This window comes from Lineus longissimus, chromosome 17 (genome assembly GCF_910592395.1).
Source record: "Lineus longissimus chromosome 17, tnLinLong1.2, whole genome shotgun sequence".
NCBI lineage: Eukaryota > Metazoa > Nemertea > Pilidiophora > Heteronemertea > Lineidae > Lineus > Lineus longissimus.
This window is the reverse complement of record NC_088324.1, coordinates 1,060,758-1,078,974: the sequence shown is the minus strand read 5'-3', so window position 1 is coordinate 1,078,974 and position 18,217 is coordinate 1,060,758. Positions and strand designations below refer to the sequence as shown.

The 18,217-nt window shown below is 42.2% G+C and overlaps 1 protein-coding gene across 8 annotated transcripts in view; it reads right to left on the bottom strand.

Annotated features, from left to right (window-relative positions):
- LOC135501589 (synaptotagmin-5-like) overlaps nucleotides 1–18,217 on the bottom strand; it is a 133,143-nt gene that overhangs the window by 85,825 nt on the left and 29,101 nt on the right. For 7 of the 8 annotated variants that reach the window (XM_064793766.1, XM_064793769.1, XM_064793770.1 and 4 more), the window contains exon 2: nucleotides 14,939–15,030. The gene's annotated coding sequence lies outside the window, so the exon portion shown is untranslated. Of the gene's footprint in view, nucleotides 1–14,938; nucleotides 15,031–15,187; nucleotides 15,211–18,217 lie in introns of those variants that run through there. The other variant, XM_064793768.1, reaches the window with a different exon arrangement.

Sequence of the window (18,217 nt, the reverse complement as noted above, 5' to 3'; positions counted from 1 at the left end):
CCCAATTCGCTTAGCAACAAGGCAAAATTCATAACTACAGCATAACGTCAGGCAAAACGCCAAGGTGTAGATCTATGGCTCCAGGCAGCGCCTTACTGGTGCAACAGTCCGCATGGGTATGGTCAATGCAGGGAGGGCTAACTCGGGTCAAATCGGAATCAACAACGGAAGAGCAAGATAATTCAGTCAGATTTTGAAACGTCCTTTTATATGTTCAATGTACGACACCGGGAAATCAGCAACACTTTGAACTACTGTCAACTTAGTCAACCGTAGTATTCGCTGCATCGCTGGCGAAAATCGATACGATTGAGCAAGCTATCACATATTTTATTGACAGCAGTAAGTAGCGACTACTCCTACTCAAAGTATCCTTGCCGGACTATATTCCAGACGCAGTGTGGACCAGTCTCGTCCTGGCGCCCTATACCACTGCGGCAAGTCATTAGTTTTCTGGAAGTTTGCACTATATCGGTTTCGGGCAACCACAACAAAATCTGGCAGGATGCCAACAATCACAAAGGGTACCTTCCTATTTGGTGTTGTATGCATGCCAAAGCAGCACGACACTACTTCAACACATTCTTACCTCGGTTATAAATCGCTTAGAGTTTGGTTTTACTCAGCGCTCATTGGCTAATCTTCCAGGCTCCAATGTACTCACCAGTTGTGATGGTCCATGAGAAGTGATGATCAGGATGAATAAATGGACTGCCCCAGGAGTGTTTGCTTGAACTCCTGCCAGAACTGGAAAACACACTTGACCGGTGATGGGGTAGGGGTTGGGATGGTGTTGGTGGTGAAGGGTTAAGGCTTTGCATAAATATAATAAAGACCTTCAAGGTCGATGATCAGAAGGCCTGCCAAAGAGCATTGACTCTTATCCCAGAGTCAAAGTATTGATATGTTGAATGAAAGACCATGGTAAGCAATATAAACCACACACTTCTTTTCTAATGTGGTATAGACATGGAACAATGGATATTATGGATGAAGCTTTATGTCAAAATATATTTTTCCCTTTAAATTTGATAAGGTTATTTATATATGATTCTTTTTTTCGACTGAATTTGAATTTTTTTATTCATGAAGATGAAAATGACATAATCTCAATTGGAAAGACCTGGTTCTACCTCGATGAGAGATATGAGGGTATGTTTCATCACTCTCTGTCAAGATGACCCTCGGATATGTAGGATAGATCCGCCTCAAAGCACCCTGCAGGGAAAATATTTTCGTTTTGATATCAAACCCAGCCACGACCAGTTTGACCTTTACACAAGTGATTGTTTTGACACTCAAGACGTGATAATTATTGCAAGTTGCACCAGCAAACATTCGCATCAACATACTGAGCTATGTAAACACGATGAATAACGGCGAGGCAATATCTGCAGACACCGTAGGTGCACATCGAGTGAGTGCGCCCAGAGAGAAGTGTCAAACTCGCCCCAGTGCCAAAATTGAAAATATTAACACTGGAATTGCTAAATTGCCGCCATCTTGCTGGATGACGGAATCCTGAGATTCAGGGTTTGATATTCCTACGTCATCCACTGCATCACCGGTTCGGACTGTAAATCTTATTCAGGCCGAATTAGTGCCACTTTCGCTCATAAAACGTTTTATTTTATTAATAACTAAGAAAATATGATCTCGATAAATAAAATCTGACAGTTCCTGGTGGGTTTTAAGATGATTGTATGGAGAACTATAAACGCAGCGTAGTGCAGCAATTATTTTCGCGGGCTTAGTGGTGATGCGCTGCCTCATTATAATAAGAAAAATTCTTTCCTTTTCTATATCCGCGGTACTGCTTTTCAAGATGGTGGCCAATAACTTGTTCTGGGTGAGTTGTAAGGAACGAAATCAGCGCCTCTCGTGTCAAGATTGAGAGAATTGTGTAAAATATTCGGACGATAAAGTTTGCACACGATTTAACCCCGAACCTCCGCACTGTATAAGTTAGGCTTTCATTTAAAACATGGTATTGAAAAGGTAAACTGACCAAACTATTTGTATCTTTAAAACTAATTAACGCCAACATATCACTCTAATTTCTTCGGATTATCATCAGCTAGGTCTTAAAATACATTCTTAAATTTTTCAAAATGCATTTAATTTGAGATCTCGAATTTGAGATTTCACTGATATTGATATTGAAATATCAAATTTGAATAAAAAGTTTACACCATCAAAATTAACAAAATAAAAACGTTAGAATGTATTTTGAAACCAAGCTTTTAGTATAGCCGCTTACATTGGTAAAGGCCGCAAGGAACATGCACCTCTGAGGGTTAATGATGTTGTGGTTGTCGTCAGAATAAGCAAGATCGCCTGATACGCGACCACAAATAATTGTTATACACCCACAAACCTTGACAAACGAGCCTCAAGATCACAAGAAACACGCACTTTCCTCATTCAACTCAATCTATAATCAGCCATATAATCTTTTTATAGCCGAGATAATGTATCTTGCAGACAGACTCGACTGAGATGCTTAATTATCCTTCTATTAATTTACTAGGTGTTTCATGAAACGCCGAATCTGGCAACAGGTGCATTGCATTCAAGACATTTGCTTTTTCAGCATTCTCGAGATATTTCCGTTTATAATACGTCTCATTTTTGGTATTTGCCCCGATTTATTTCAATGCCCCCCCCCCCCGACAAAATTGGGGGCATTTGGTCGTGGCCCATACATCGGTGTCTATTTACTTTCCAATTTCCATCAATGATCAGAGAAACGCCTCGCTTTAGCCATCCGATTTTTTTTAGCTCATTGGGAGTGACAAGGGAAAGTCCTTTTCGAAATCGCCGCGATCCAATAATCAATATGCCAGCCACGGCAGCCATCTTGAATTCCGTTTCCGTTTGATAACTGACAAACATCTTGGGCGACTGACCCTAATAAAGCCGGCCTCGTTACTTTTCAAACATGGCCGCCACGGCAGCCATCTTGAATTCCGTTTTCGCTCGATAACTGACAGACGCCTCAGGCGATTGACCTCAATTTTTTGTGGTTTATTTGGAGTCATCAAGGGATGATTGCTACGAAAGGGCGGGGTAGGTGTTTGAGGGGGTGTGAAAGGTACAAGCCACTGAACTAGATATCGAACTATAAAAACTTGTCTGTGCTGAATGACGCTAAAGCGGAGGTCAACAAAGGTCGTCATCGATCTGGTAATGAAGATTGGGCGTGGTGTGCGGATCACTCGGCAAGATGAGTCATCCATGAGGATGTAGGTGACAGTATATAGATGACAATCATTGCGAACTAGCTCCCACGTTCATATCATTCACCAGAAAGATCAACATCAATTAGCTAATTAATAGCGGGCTGCGCATCCAAGCTGCATGTCAGTAGGCAACTTACCAATGGAACAAGTTGGTAGTGACATGCATCTGCCACGGGGGCTTAGACCTGCTCGGGCAAAAATTGACACTTGATGGTCAGAGGCAGATATTGAGGTTTTATATTTGCATGGTTGATTGTGCATAAAAATTAGTTATCCGCATGAGAATTGATTAAATTTTTTATTTGACTTCAGTGTCATCATCAGTGACAATGGGTGATATGAATAAAGACTAGCAAATGCTTTTACTCCGGTTTTGTACAGGAAGGCCTAGTGTAAATGTACATGGAGATTTAGATGGTACGGATTAGGAAAACACATCCAGTTAAGACAACAGAGTAGGCCAAATAGGCCTAATCCTTGCTATTTGAAAGACTCTGGTTAAATGATGTACAACATGGGTGAAGTAGTTCAAACAAAGCATCAGCGGATGTAGTATATTACTGTACTTGCATCACCATTGGTGGGAAGATGTATGATGCTGACTGAAGGTGAACACTATAAATCAGACTTTAACTGACAGTTGCCTGCGCCGCGGTCGTACATCAGGAAGGTCAACATCAAATAGTACTTTCGTGTCCATGTCCTGGCTTTGAACAATGAAACGCAACGGAATTTGGCCACAGTATATATAGTGGTTGAGGTGACTTTCTTATATTTGAGTGTATTAGTCACTAAAGGTCTTTGAAAGCACATTTCGGATGATTTATTCAGAAAAGGTATATAGGAGGGATAATTCCGAAATGTGCTTTCAAAGACCTATAGGCCTAAACGCGTTTTTTTCTGTTTATCTGTTCTATTTATTTCGAGCACTGCTAATGCCGCAAGTACCACGGCGCGAGATAAAACGAGATTGCAAGAAACGTCCTCGTCCCTAAGATCCGTAAGCCAGGCAAAAAGAAGCTGGGTGCTGTTTGTCTAGTGTAATGGCACCCAGGGTGCTTATTGTCCAGTCGATCGCGAACCTGGGTACCATTTGTCGGCACCTAGGACGACATCCACCCTTTCAGCGTTAGTGAACTTCACTGAGTGACTTTGCGGTGGGTGGTCCTTTGCTGAGCGTTAACACTCTGTTGAGATGACTGACAGTAGCAGTATGTGCATGGCTGTACAAACACGAACATCACTCATTCACCTTCTAGCTTTACGAGACTGAATGAAATGCATCATTCACAAAGCCAGGCACTGATCAATTTTTTGGGTAAGGTTCCTCTGATCAAAATCTTGTATTCGTTCAATCAGCAAGGACGGTGTTTTCAGCAAGCCATGATATCTTATTTAGGAATTTTGGACAGACATCTACATTATTTGGCGACTTGCGAAGCTCCCTGCAAACAAGAGATTTCTGTCTCATGCAATATTTGTTGCAGGTCGCTGCAGTAACTATCTGTGGTCTGGGATCCTGAATGTGAAATTGAGGTCAGCTGACCTTGCCAACTGAAGATCATCAGATGGATTAGGGACAAAAGATTGTTTGAACTCCTCCAGCATCCAGGGCTTGCCTCGAGATGCATTTGCGCTGAATAAGCTGACCTTTTTTTGCGACTGTGGTTATGTGTGGCCGCCGCTTGAGGCTTAGTAATCCTGTCTTTGAATATCCAGGTTGCGAGGATGTCACAAGAAGTAAAAGTGTGGGAGAAAAAACTCTGGAGAATGTTACTTTGCAGAGGATGTTTTAACTTTAATAAAAACCTCTCTAGGCTATGTCTGCGTAGCTTGGGTGTTGCGGTTTCCTAGCCTAGGCACGCTATGGTCTACCAAACATGCAAAACCTTTATGTCAAGCTTCCTAAAGCACATGATAAATGGGACTGGTCTTTCTGGATGCCGAGACAGACCATGTTGCACCATTCATAATGCAGTCTTACAAAGGCCTCGGGATTCTATGCCGAATTCCCTGCCCTGATGATCGGGCCCTTAGTCTCTCCTATCACCGCTGAACACATCACTACTGTTTCTAAGCGATATGCTGCCATCATGATAAGGCAGCCAATCAGAATCATGAGAATGATTCAATTAGTCAATTAATACACCTAACTGTCACACACAATAAAGCATCGCCTCTATTTGGTGCGTCGTTAAAATCTCACCAGGTAGGGTATCTGCTACAGGATCCAGAAAGCTGTATAATACTCTGATCTACAAATGATGCCACAACGACATAATTCCCCTATTCCAGAAACTTGTGTCAGCTTTTACATGAATTCTTTGTATATTTTTACAACATTAAGGTGAAAAATGAACACAGGTCAATATTCACAATAAAACAATGTGGGGTTTGGATTGTCAACCACATGCACCATATTGAATGAGATGAACCTGCAGATCATCTTCAATGAAAACATTGGTGAAATGGGTTAGAGCTAGGAATTTGAACCCCCAAAAATTGGCGAAATGAGTTTAGGTTAGGAGTTTGAACCCCAAACATTTGTGACATTGGTAAGGGTTAGGGATGTCAACCCCAAGCAGTGCTGAAATGGGTTAGGGTTAATGGTCTGCACCCCCAAACATTGGTGAAATTCTGCCACCTGACCAGGTTGACATACCCTGATTTTGATAATTCCTCCACGACACCGTTTAATGATTAGCCTCAATACCGTACGTGATATTCAAAAAGCCAAATTGCATTGTGGGTGGAGATCGTTAGAAAGCATTGAATCCGTTTCCATGCCAACGTGATAGTTACCAGAGAAACGATGAAATTAGGGGTAAAAGTGATGCTTTGACCCTTAACAACTGATGGCATGTGGGAGAGACGACTTTCTGCGCCATATGGAGAGCATTCAGTGTTTCTTGTGCAAAATCCCACTGGCAAGCCAATCAGCTCTCCATATTGATGCGTTATATCTGCCAACAAGTGGACTAACTAATAGGAGTGAATGGATCAGGCATTACCCACAATTCTAAAAGGCCTTAGTCACAGTATATCATTGTTTCTAATACAAAATACATTACGCCTCGTTTTGATCGGAGCGGTCTTGGTATCGTAACCAATGACCGCCTGGGTAGGTATAAAATTCTGAATTTTAGCAGACGAATTATTTTCACCAATAAGCAACGACTCAGCCCCACAAAACAATGTCAAGAACACGAGATTTTGAAGTATTCCCCGATATATTGGGATTTGTGAAGTAGGGAGGATACCCGAGGACTCTTTCGAGGTCGTCAGTCAGGATTCAGAAGAGGTCAAAGACGAGGAAATGGTAGAAATCGAGCTAGCAGACTGGGAATTCCCTTGCTGCGTGACGTCATCTTCACAAGCAACAATATGGCGGAGTTCCGGACACCAGGCTGGATCATTCTTTGACGAAAACGGAACATATATACCTTTCAAATCGTATTTAATTTGTTTAATTTTGAAACCTTTTAGAATAGAAATTAATACCTCGCTGTCGGTCATTGGTTGTATAATCAAGACCGCTCGGGTAGACCTCAAATTACGTCCAAAACCCTCGGCGAAGCGCCTCGGGTTTTGGACTGCATTTTCGCTCTACCCAAGCGGTCTTGATTATACAACCAATGACCGCCAGCTCAGTATTAATTCCTTAAGCAATCGCCTCTCCGTCTTGCCGTGTAATAACAGAATGGACCAGACAGTACCCCGAAGCAATCAGTTCTCCATCTTGCCACGTTACAGCAGAAAGGACCAGACAGTACCCCGAAGCAATCAGTTCTCCATCTTGCCACGTTACAGCAGAAAGGACCAGACAGTACCCCCGAAGCAATCAGTTCTCCATCTTGCCACGTTACAGCAGAAAGGACCAGACAGTACCCCGAAGCAATCAGTTCTCCATCTTGCCACGTTACAGCAGAATGGACCAGGCAGTACCCCCGAAGCAATCAGTTCTCCATCTTGCCACGTTACAGCAGAAAGGACCAGACAGTACCCCGAAGCAATCAGTTCTCCATCTTGTCACGTTACAGCAGAATGGACCAGACAGTACCCCCGAAGCAATCAGTTCTCCATCTTGCCACGTTACAGCAGAAAGGACCAGACAGTACCCCGAAGCAATCGGTTCTCCATCTTGCCACGTTACAGCAGAATGGACCAGACAGTACCCCGAAGCAATCAGTTCTCCATCTTCTCATGTAAAAGCAAAATGGACCAGGCATTACTCCCAAGCAATCACCTCTCCATCTTGGCGTATTATAGCAGAATGGACCAGGCATTACTCCCAAGCAATCACCTCTCCATCTTGCCGTATTATAGCAGAATGGACCAGGCATTACTCCCAAGCAATCACCTCTCCATCTTGCCGTATTATAGCAGAATAGACCAGACATTGCTCCCAAGCAATCACCTCTCCATCTTGCCGTATTATAGCAGAATAGACCAGGCATTACTCCCAAGCAATCACCTCTCCATCTTGGCGTATTATAGCAGAATGGACCAGACATTACTCCCAAGCAATCACCTCTCCATCTTGGCGTATTATAGCAGAATAGACCAGACATTACTCCCAAGCAATCACCTCTCCATCTTGCCGTATTATACGACAAGATGACACGTATCTGTGAATGGACCAGACATTATCCTTGGTAACCAGCTCTCCATCTTGCTGTGTTAGACCAACCAGTAAGTGGCATGCCATACAGCAGCGAATGAACCAGACATTATTCCCAACTAACCAGCTCTCCATCTTGCTGTGTTAGACCAACCAATAAGTGGCATACCATACAGCAGCGAATGGACCAGACATTATTCCCAAGTAACCAGCTCTCCATCTTGCTGTGTTAGACCAACCAATAAGTGGCATACCATACAGCAGCGAATGGACCAGACATTATTCCCAAGTAACCAGCTCTCCATCTTGCTGTGTTAGACCAACCAATAAGTGGCATACCATACAGCAGCGAATGGACCAGACATTATTCCCAAGTAATCAGCTCTCCATCTTGCCGTGTTATAGCAACACATGGTGCGCCAATAACAATGAGCTAAACAGCTGTGTCTTCTCTGCCTATCTTAGACCAAAACTCGACTAGTCTTTTATCAAAGGAATGTAATAGGATTGGGCATTCATCGACGGTAAAGATGCTTCTAACTTTTGATGACAGTCAACATCTAGCAAAACTTGCCTACGACGAAAAGGTTGACCACACCATGTTCCATAATCTATAACATACAATGCCTGAGTTTCCCCAAGCCCAATTCCCTCGTGTACACCAGGGAATGGCTAGCGGGAGGCGATAATAACCGAGAGACAGTCGCTCTTGGAGGAGGAAGCGAGAGATAGGATTCCGTGGTATTAGCAGAAAGACATTGAAGGTCATCGGGAGGGCTTAGTCTCTCTTCTAATAGTATGAGCGGCGGGGACAGGCATGACGGTCATGAAGGAGGGCATAGACTCTCTTCTAATAGTTTGAGCGACGGGGACAGGCATGAAGGTCATGGGGGAGGGCATAGTCTCCCGTCTAATAGTGTGAACGGCGAGGACAGGCATGACGGTCATCGGGAGGGCATAGTCTCTCTTCTAATAGTGTGAGCGACAGGGACAGGCATGAATGTCATGGGGAGGGTTTAGTCTCTCTTCTAATTGTTTGAGCGACGGGGACAGGCATGAATGTCATGGGGGAGGGTTTAGTCTCTCTTCTAATAGTTTGAGCGACGGGGACAGGCATGAATGTCATGGGGAGGGTTTAGTCTCTCTTCTAATAGTTTGAGCGACGGGGACAGGCTTGTAGGTCATGGGCGAGAGCTTGGTCTCTCTTCTGATAATATGAGTGGTAGGGACAATCACTGTCGGTAAGAAGGCATTTCTGATTCTTCTACACCCTGAGGAAAGAATTGCAATTTTGTTTATGTCTGATTGCAATTCAGTTGGAAATATATTTCAGCACTTTTCACACTCTTTACCTGTTCCACATTTCAGGTCAAATGTAGATTTGCACAACACATGGTACTCCAAGGATACTATGGATGTTGGCTTGCCAGAAGATTACCACAGATGGCTATTTAGTAATTGTAATAAATGAGACTGCTGAGGGTGTCGGAGAGGTTCAGTCAGTCAACACCTTATTCTCTTCATATGAAAGAAAACGGCAATTTACCCATTGGATTATGGTATGGCAAATAAATCCTTGGCATATAAGCCAGTTTCATGAGGTTAGACCACAATGAACCCCAATAGATATTCCATTCTCAAAAACACTTTCTGAAAGAAATTTGCCCCTTAAACAAAACGTTCTTAGTGCTAATTTCTAAAGTTTCGAGACATCAGCGAAAATAATGTTGAAATTTCAAATCGATTCCGTTAAAAACTTCACAGTAACTTTGAAAGCATTTCTATCTTCTCTCCTCTATAAGAAGATCAAGTTTAATCTTCAGATATCTAGAGGCTTTACGTATATATTTTTTCATCACAATGGCACAGTTTTATTGAAAAATTGGGGGCGGAGATAAACCTTTTTTTAAATTCTTTTCCTCGATTAGAAAATATAGAACATGACAATGAGCAGTCTTGCCTTGAGCCTGATGAATGGAAATCGTATGGTGTGGGAGGGGATCACAGTTGTTCCGAGCTCTTACTGATCAGGAAGCTAGGGTTATTAGCGGGGACGCCATCAGACTCGACCAATATAGCTTAGTGGTTCCTGACATGAGATTTACGTGCCACATTCGCTGAGGAAACGATTTCACAACCCACGCCAGATAATCCAGTGTTACGGTGATCAAAAGTACAATACATATGTGTTCCAAAAAAAATTGAACGATCTATTCCCAGGCAACCCACGCCAGACAACTGATCTCCAGACAAGCTCATCACAAGACCTTCATGGACGTCTCTGGACCAAAATAATTCAAACTTTGTTCCCTAGAGACCATTGCTTCTCTTATTCATGATTGTATGCCTATCTTTGGAAACGAGAAAAGTTGAATGCAGATTGCTGGTGGTGTAGAAAGGCAACATGATCTGTTGTTGCAGGCATTCAAGAATCCTTAATTCTAAAACATCTTGATTTAATATGAACTGCACGTTACAGTGTAAATGCACTATGCACCATAAAAGCCTCGTTTTGAATTAAGCGGTCATCGCTAGGCAACCATATAACCGCTTGGGCTGGTGAAAAATATGGAGGCAGTCAAAAAGGATTTAAATCAACATTATTTGTTATCTAATTTGAGATTGATTTTTTAGATTAATTTCAACTTTAGAATAGAAATTGACACCTCACTGTCGGTATTGATTGTCTCACCAAAACCACGAAGTTGGAGCTAAAATGTTGACCGAAACCTTGGCAACGCCTCGGTTTTGGTCAACATTTTAGCTCCACCCTCGCGGTTTTGGTGAGACAGCGAACACCTCCAGTTCGGTATCACTTCCTTCAACCAATGTTGAGGGGAGGGAGGCCAAGAAGAAAATATTTCGTTTAACCCAGATTATTCATAATGGGTATCAATCTAGACCCTGGTCCTATCAGGCTTCATAACTCATGGTAATTCCAAGCGGGTATTAATCACCCATAAATAATAATTTCTGCTCCGAATCTGCTTTGTTTGTGAGGAAAAGTTCACAACCAGAATACTGGGATGAGATCACTTTATGCGAGAGGTTTCCATCCTCGATGGGAACATAGCGGTCGACTATTCATATACTCATGCCATTCAGATTACAGGGGAACCTCCATTAGCGGACACCTCTCTATTAAGGACAACCTCTCTTTTAGGGAAACCAGTTTTGGTCCCAAATTGGTTGTTTCCATTCAATTTGACCTCTCTAATCAGGAAACCTCTATATTAAGGACAGCACTTGTCAGTCTCGAGTGTGTCCTTTATAGAGAGGTTATACTGTAATTAGCTCACCTTCGATAACGAAGTCCAGGATCACATGATAGGCAAGCACATTGTTCAACTCGCTTCGACATGACAATTTTGATTTTGATGACGACAATAAACCGTGATCCTATGCTGATATAGCAAGGCAATGTTATCACCTGAAATTGACTCCGCCTTCACCTACAGCAATAAATAACACCACATTAGCCATTGGATATACCATGGAGGTATTATTATTCTTAATAATACCTCCATGCATATACCCATGGAGCGGGCAAAGTTGAAATGTAATATACATTAGTTAAATGGGCACGATGATTGAGCTACATTAAATTTCTAACGTTACTGAAGTTTTATTAAAGGTTAAACACGAAATTAACTGCATTTAGGGACTTATTGCTGCTATCTACATGCAACCCCCAATAGATTGATTGGAGTACGCTATTTTGCACAATGCATTGAGACCAGTGACAGCAGGTCCTGTTCCAAATAAGGCCCTCACATATTAGGCATAACCAAAGCCAGGTGCATGGAGAGATGCAGAACGCAATTCAAACTGACAACATCAGTCAGTAAAGAATAAAACAAAGAGCAAGCGCTGGCCACTGCACTGTACATATTTTGTCCATCCTGGCATAACTGTTTATTGATACCCTGACTGCATGTTCCGGTAGGCCACTCTGCAGAATTTGCCTTATCACTCAGGTCAGTGTTTCTCGAATAGAACTAAAATTGGATATATTGAGACATCGACAGAGCTGTTGGGCCCTTCCTGGCAACATGCTTGCAAACCTCAGAATTATTTCTAAGCAGAAATCAGTTTTAGTGTTATTTACAGCAACTAGCTAAGGGATTGTGGAGTTCATTTCTATCTACAGTAGAACCTCTCGATTAACGACACCTTCGGGATAGACAAGTAATGTCCTTAATAGAGAGGTGTACTGATTAGAGATGTCAAATTGAATAGAAACTACCAATCTGGGACCAAAACTAGTGTATTTAATTGTTGTTGATAGAGAGGTGTCCGCTAAGGGAGGTTCCACTGTACTTTCCAGCTTAGGACCCTTCACACACTATGAACATGAATAATGCTGGTCCTCACACGCTGCGGTAGCTAACTGATGCAACTGTATGGCTTTGTTGTCAATATTTATGTTTCATAACTGACATCGTCTCATTATTCCAGCGTCATTACCGCCTGACCCCAGCCACCAGCTTATTGCATACGACACTTTATAAATATCAATGAGCTGATGAATATTCATGAGCTGATATCTGCAGACCAGGCCGGTGTAGAAGTTTAAAATGTCCTAGGATAAAATGTCCGGGAACAAAGGATTCTATTATGCGCTGAGCTAGTGACGGTCATTGCCTCTATAGAACCATATGCCATAATCTGTCAGAATACAATAGGCCCGGACACTTTTTCTAGGGGGACACTTTTTACTTTTACACCGGGTTGGATGAATATCATTGATTTATGAGCACTAGGAAACTGTACATGTTGGTTAGATGTTATCAGATGGGCAGAGTTGTATCCACCGTGGTGTCATGGCCTGAATCAGCCAGAGGGCGGAGCCTGATTACCACGATCTATGCGTATACCTCCAAACCTCAGCTGAAATCTACACACAACCTGATTTCTGCAAACATCCTTCATTCCAAACCTGTTCTATTTCTTTCTACTTTTCCAGGTGAGCACAATGTCCCCCACATTTAACTCCCACTGCAATGCTTACAAGCTGCTTAAATCAATCCGTCAATGTTCTCAAACCATTTGAAATAAAACACGTTTCGTTGAAAGCATCTTGAATGAAACAGCTTCGCTGAGAGTGGGCTTACAAGCGTTAGTCGCCTCTCTGAGCTTGCTACTTAGCGATGACAATATGATCACTGAGTCTGCGAAATATGCCCGATGTTTGGCAGCATTTTGTTTATTTACATCACATACGGTTGTCTAGTATGAGAGGCAGACGCAGGTATTGTTAATCGATAATAGCTTATTGTTGCAAACGTTGAATGATAAATATACCATTCTCTCCTCTCTCTTTAGTTTTACCTGCAAACAGTAAGTACAATATACACAATCAGCGATTAAAAATTTAAACGTATAAGGTAGAATGGGGTAATTGTAGCCCCGGTTTAATTGTAGCCCCTACCTATGATATTGATTGATATCACCATGCATCAAACAATGCAGGGGCTACAAATAAATCGGGGCTACAATTACCCCATTCTATAGCACATATACTCGCTCCTCAAATGTGCACTGAAAACCAGGCGGCCACATAAAATACGTCACCTTCTTGGGCTTTTTGACGCCCCCCGGTACGCTTCCAGAGAACTACATTGCTAAAATGTAAGCAATGTATCAGAAGTGCACTCATTTATAAAGACATAGGATTTTGCACCAATCATATACTCTTTTTTCGTGCATTTATCGGTAAAAATGTCATGCCGATGTCTCCTGATCCAGAAAAAAGGGTTTAAAACCCACCGAGGAATTCTGTATGTGAAAATGTTCAGAGAAATCTTGCACCGTGAAGGAGACCTGGAACATCAAAAACAGGCAACCACCTGATTTCACAGACGTTACGATTTACGAGTAACCTCGATTCAATAAACTTTTTTAGTCCGCCAAAGAGAAAACATTTTTCATAAATTTTTGCAAATTGCAAATTGCAAAAATAAAGAGCCACAAAAAACAGGTTTAAGGTATACAGGGTAGTCCAGAAGAAACGCAACCGGAGTCAACCAAGATTGATCGATTCCGTTCAGTAGTATTTGTTGTAGAGACTTTTTGTGAAGCAAGGTTGGAGTCCCTTGGCCAGGTTCAATGCAGAATCACTTCCCCTTTAAATGTGAAGAAATACCACTCCCTTGAATGTGAAGAAAAACCACTTCTCCTTTAAATGTGAAGGAAGACCGCTTCCCCTTTGAATGTGAAGAAAGACCACTCCTCCTTTAAATGTGAAGAAAGACCACTTCCCCTTTGAATGTGAAGAAAGACCACTCCTCCTTTAAAATGTGAAGAAAGACAACTTCCCCTTTGAATGAGAAGAAAGACCGCTCCTCCTTTAAAATGTGAAGAAAGACAACTTCCCCTTTGAATGAGAAGAAAGACCGCTCCTCCTTTAAATGTGAAGAAAGACAACTTCCCCTTTGAATGAGAAGAAAGACGGCTCCTCCTTTAAATGTAACGAAATACCACTTCCCCTTTGAATGTGAAGAAAGACCACTCCTCCGTTAAATGTGAAGAAAGACCACTTCCCCTTTGAATGGGAAGAAAGACCACTTCCCCTTTAAATGTTACCAACAAGCATGATCAATCAATCTACGGCAACATTAATATTTGGGCTCGGTCTGTTCATGACAAACGGCTAAGTGGCCACTCAATATTGCTCAAAGGCAGGTACGATCATGAAGGATGCCAAGCATGATGGGAGTGGCTGGCGGAGTGGATGCTGTAGTGGAAGAGCTCTGAACTGAAGGTATTGAACCATGAGATTGTCGCTAAAAACCATGGTGCCGAAAAGAAGTTTTGGTCAAAATGATAGCCCCTTCTGAACAGCATTTGGTGAGACAAGCAAGACCAACAATCAGGTTTGAAAACATAAAATTAACAATGGAATGCGATTCTGACTACTTTTAATTTTGAACCAACCAAAGGGGTTATGGTTGCCACACCAAAACCTCTGTAGCCAGCCCAATCTTGCCTGTAGTCTCCCTTTAAAGCAGTGCGATGTTCCGCCAATGCCACGTGAAACCATTGCATAACTTTGATAGACAAAAGTTGCACGTACCTGACATAACACTGTTGAATATCCTAGCACGTTTTTTACATCCAAATCTGTCACATCACTTTGACGATTTCTAGTACATCCATGTTGAATACCTGAAAGACAATCAATAGAAATGGTCTAAATAATCTGTCGACTCCAAACATTGGTGAAGGAGAAGTGGATTTCAGACATCCTGCATAAAGCTGGATCTCAAACCTAATAACTTCATCCAAATATTCCTTGAAATATTCCTTCTGAACTGCACTCTACCTGGATCAATATGCCAGAACTGTAAAAGAGCACCAGTGCATTCATCGATTGTGTATCAAACGATAACTGAAAGTTGAACGTGTAGCATTCTAGCCGCAATACCACAGGATTGTGATAGCAGAGGCATTGTGCCGGCAACGCAAGCTTTTAATATGATAGTGTTAGCGCCGATCATTGTGGAGGAACTAATGCCAGTACCGGAGAGTTCCAACTACCTGTCGGCTGTTAGATGGGCGGCGGAGAGAAACAACCGCCCTGTAACACCTAGCAGACATGCAACTTTATCCAGTGAGACCTTGCGATGAGCAATAAAAAGATTGCTTGTGTACGTGTGATCCCATCCAACACGATCTTTGTCACGTGAGATAACTACTGCAGGTCAGTATAATAACAACAACTGTCTGTGGGGTGATTAAGTTACGAAACCTTCAAAAATGCCATTCAAGTCATTCGCCTGGGGCAGGTTTGAACTAAAAGCGATTCTTTACTAGTCAACATGCACTACAAGCAGACATCTTAATTGAAGTAACTGTTGTCCGTGTACAAAGACACAGGTTTCAGATTCAGTCATATATATACCTAATAAAAAGTCGAATACCATGATTAGTCGTTTTTGCCTCGAATCATTGAAACTGAACTCGAGGCAGCCTGGGATCGAATGTCAATTGTGGTAACCAATATATCTGAAGTATTCCTCAGACGCCAATGCGTAATGTATACAACATGCGATGCTATTAGCTCTGTAAAGTTGATATGCCTACATTCTGCAATGACTACAACTCAGTGAAACATCGGTCACAGTGGTTTTGGCTTATGTTCTAATATGTAGGCTATGACACTAAAAGTAGAGTCTCTCTCCTTACAGGAGGAGGAACGGTCGTCTTTTTAACTCTGAAATGGGCAAGAAACCACTGTGGGGATTCAGGACAGTTAGACTTATTTTGCCAGACAGAGGGATTTTGCAATGATAAGGTTTGGATAACTACCCCCTTCCCTTGGGACCAGGTTTCAATTTACAGGTGTAACTCTTGTTAGACACAATCTAATTAGTAGCTGACATTAATAATAGTGAGAGCCAATAAACCCTGCCTGACAGCTCGCTGATTAATCACCTGACAGAAACAAGAGCTAACATCTGCAATAAATGACTTTTATGATGTTTGGTAAATATGACGATTAAATGTGAGGAAAACCAATTTCTATTTCTGGCAATGCATGAAACTTTGGAAGGCAGTGGAACACGTTGTCACAGAATAAGAAATTGGTATCGAATCGGAGGTATTGGTTATCTCACCAAAGGTCATGAGCATAGGAGCCAAAAGTAGGCTGAAGCCGAGGCTTGGGTGAGAAATGGCAGCTCCAGTGTTCGGTGAGCTAAGACAGCTTGGTTGGAATGGCACTGCAACTTATTCCGGTGTAAAAGTAAAAAGTGTCCCCCCCCCTGGAAAAAGTGTCCGGGCCTATTGTATTCTGACAGATTATGGCATATGGTTCTATAGAGGCAATGACCGTCAATAGCTCAGCGCATAATAGAATCCTTTGTTCCCGGACATTTTATCCTAGGACATTTTAAACTTCTACACCGGTTGCAACGCAACGGTTTTAGTGCCACAACCAACTGCTTGAATTGGTACAGAATATGGGAGTAGTCAAAATCAGATCTCAATGTTAAGTTTCAGGTGTCTTAGAATTGAAACTGTTTGTCGGTATTGGTTCTCTCATCAAACACTGCGAGGCTGGGACCGCTGAAATATAATAGGTCACGTACCTGTAATAAACGTCTAAGCAATTTTTCAGTTAAATTGGCACAATTCACACGCTCATAACTTTCGTCCAGAGTTTATCAGCGAGGAAACCTTCCACAGCCAAATAGATTCATCCAAGCCTGTCAAACCATGAAATGTTCGTTGGACGTTATGTATGATAATTTCAGGGTTTAGGGTCTGAAGTAAGGGGGGGGGGTGATTTTGGACGGCTTTTAACCCGCGAATCAGCTTTTTGATCAGAACGGGTTGATTTGAGCCCCAAAGCCACATAAGTAAGCCAATTGGGCAGAACATTCACTATTATCTTCAGTTTAAACACACCTTATTCTCAATTAAAGAAAAACTGTGTTTTAAATGGAAAATACCATTTAAAACTGGTATGGTGAGACCACGCATTGATCTCAAAGTGAACTACGACCGCGAGCTGATTTCACAAGAGCCGTTTTCTAATATGGTTGCGCCGCAGCAAACCAATAGTTGGCCCCAGCTGTTATCTCATGCAGAACCATTATAGTTACTCCGTCCGTTACCTCCCCTCCCGCCTCTGAAGAAAAACATGCCATATTCTGTTTCTCGTGCGCCTCGAGTTGTGATGAGCCAATCAGAACGCTGCTTTCAAAATTGTGATTTTTCATGAACGGCTCACGATTTTCATTCTCGCCTCCAGTCTTGACATGTTGCCACTATACACTTTCAACACAACGTTTTTGAACGTAGAAGACTAGAAGTGAGGTTGTTTATATCATAAAGCAACTGGAGAGGCTTGTGTTACGATTGGCACAGATTGTCACACCGATTGAGACACACTTGCAAAAGACAACTACAGGTATCGATGACATTAACTACCTGACCGCTGTGGACGAGCAGTCTATAGCATACCCTGCAAGACGGGACCAACAACTATAGTCTAATGGTTGTGTTGTTACTTTGGTTAAACAAGTGCACATTTTAATGCTACTGGTGCATAACCGATATGAACATGTGCCGAAGTGACTGAACTACCCTGCATAATAAATATGGCCGGTGTAACATCTGTGGTTGTTCCCCATGTTTCAGCGTTTCCAAACAATAGGCAGCTAGAGAGACCATGACTTTTCAATAGGGGGGATACACAGAAAAACTCGTCAATCTATTTTTGAGCGTTCCCAAACAATGAGGGGAAACACTCAAAAACAGAAACACTCAAAAACATTACACCGGGTCTATTTGGCAAGCCGCTCGCCGAACAGGCATCTTTTTTTGTCCTGTTTGGAGAGCCGCTTGC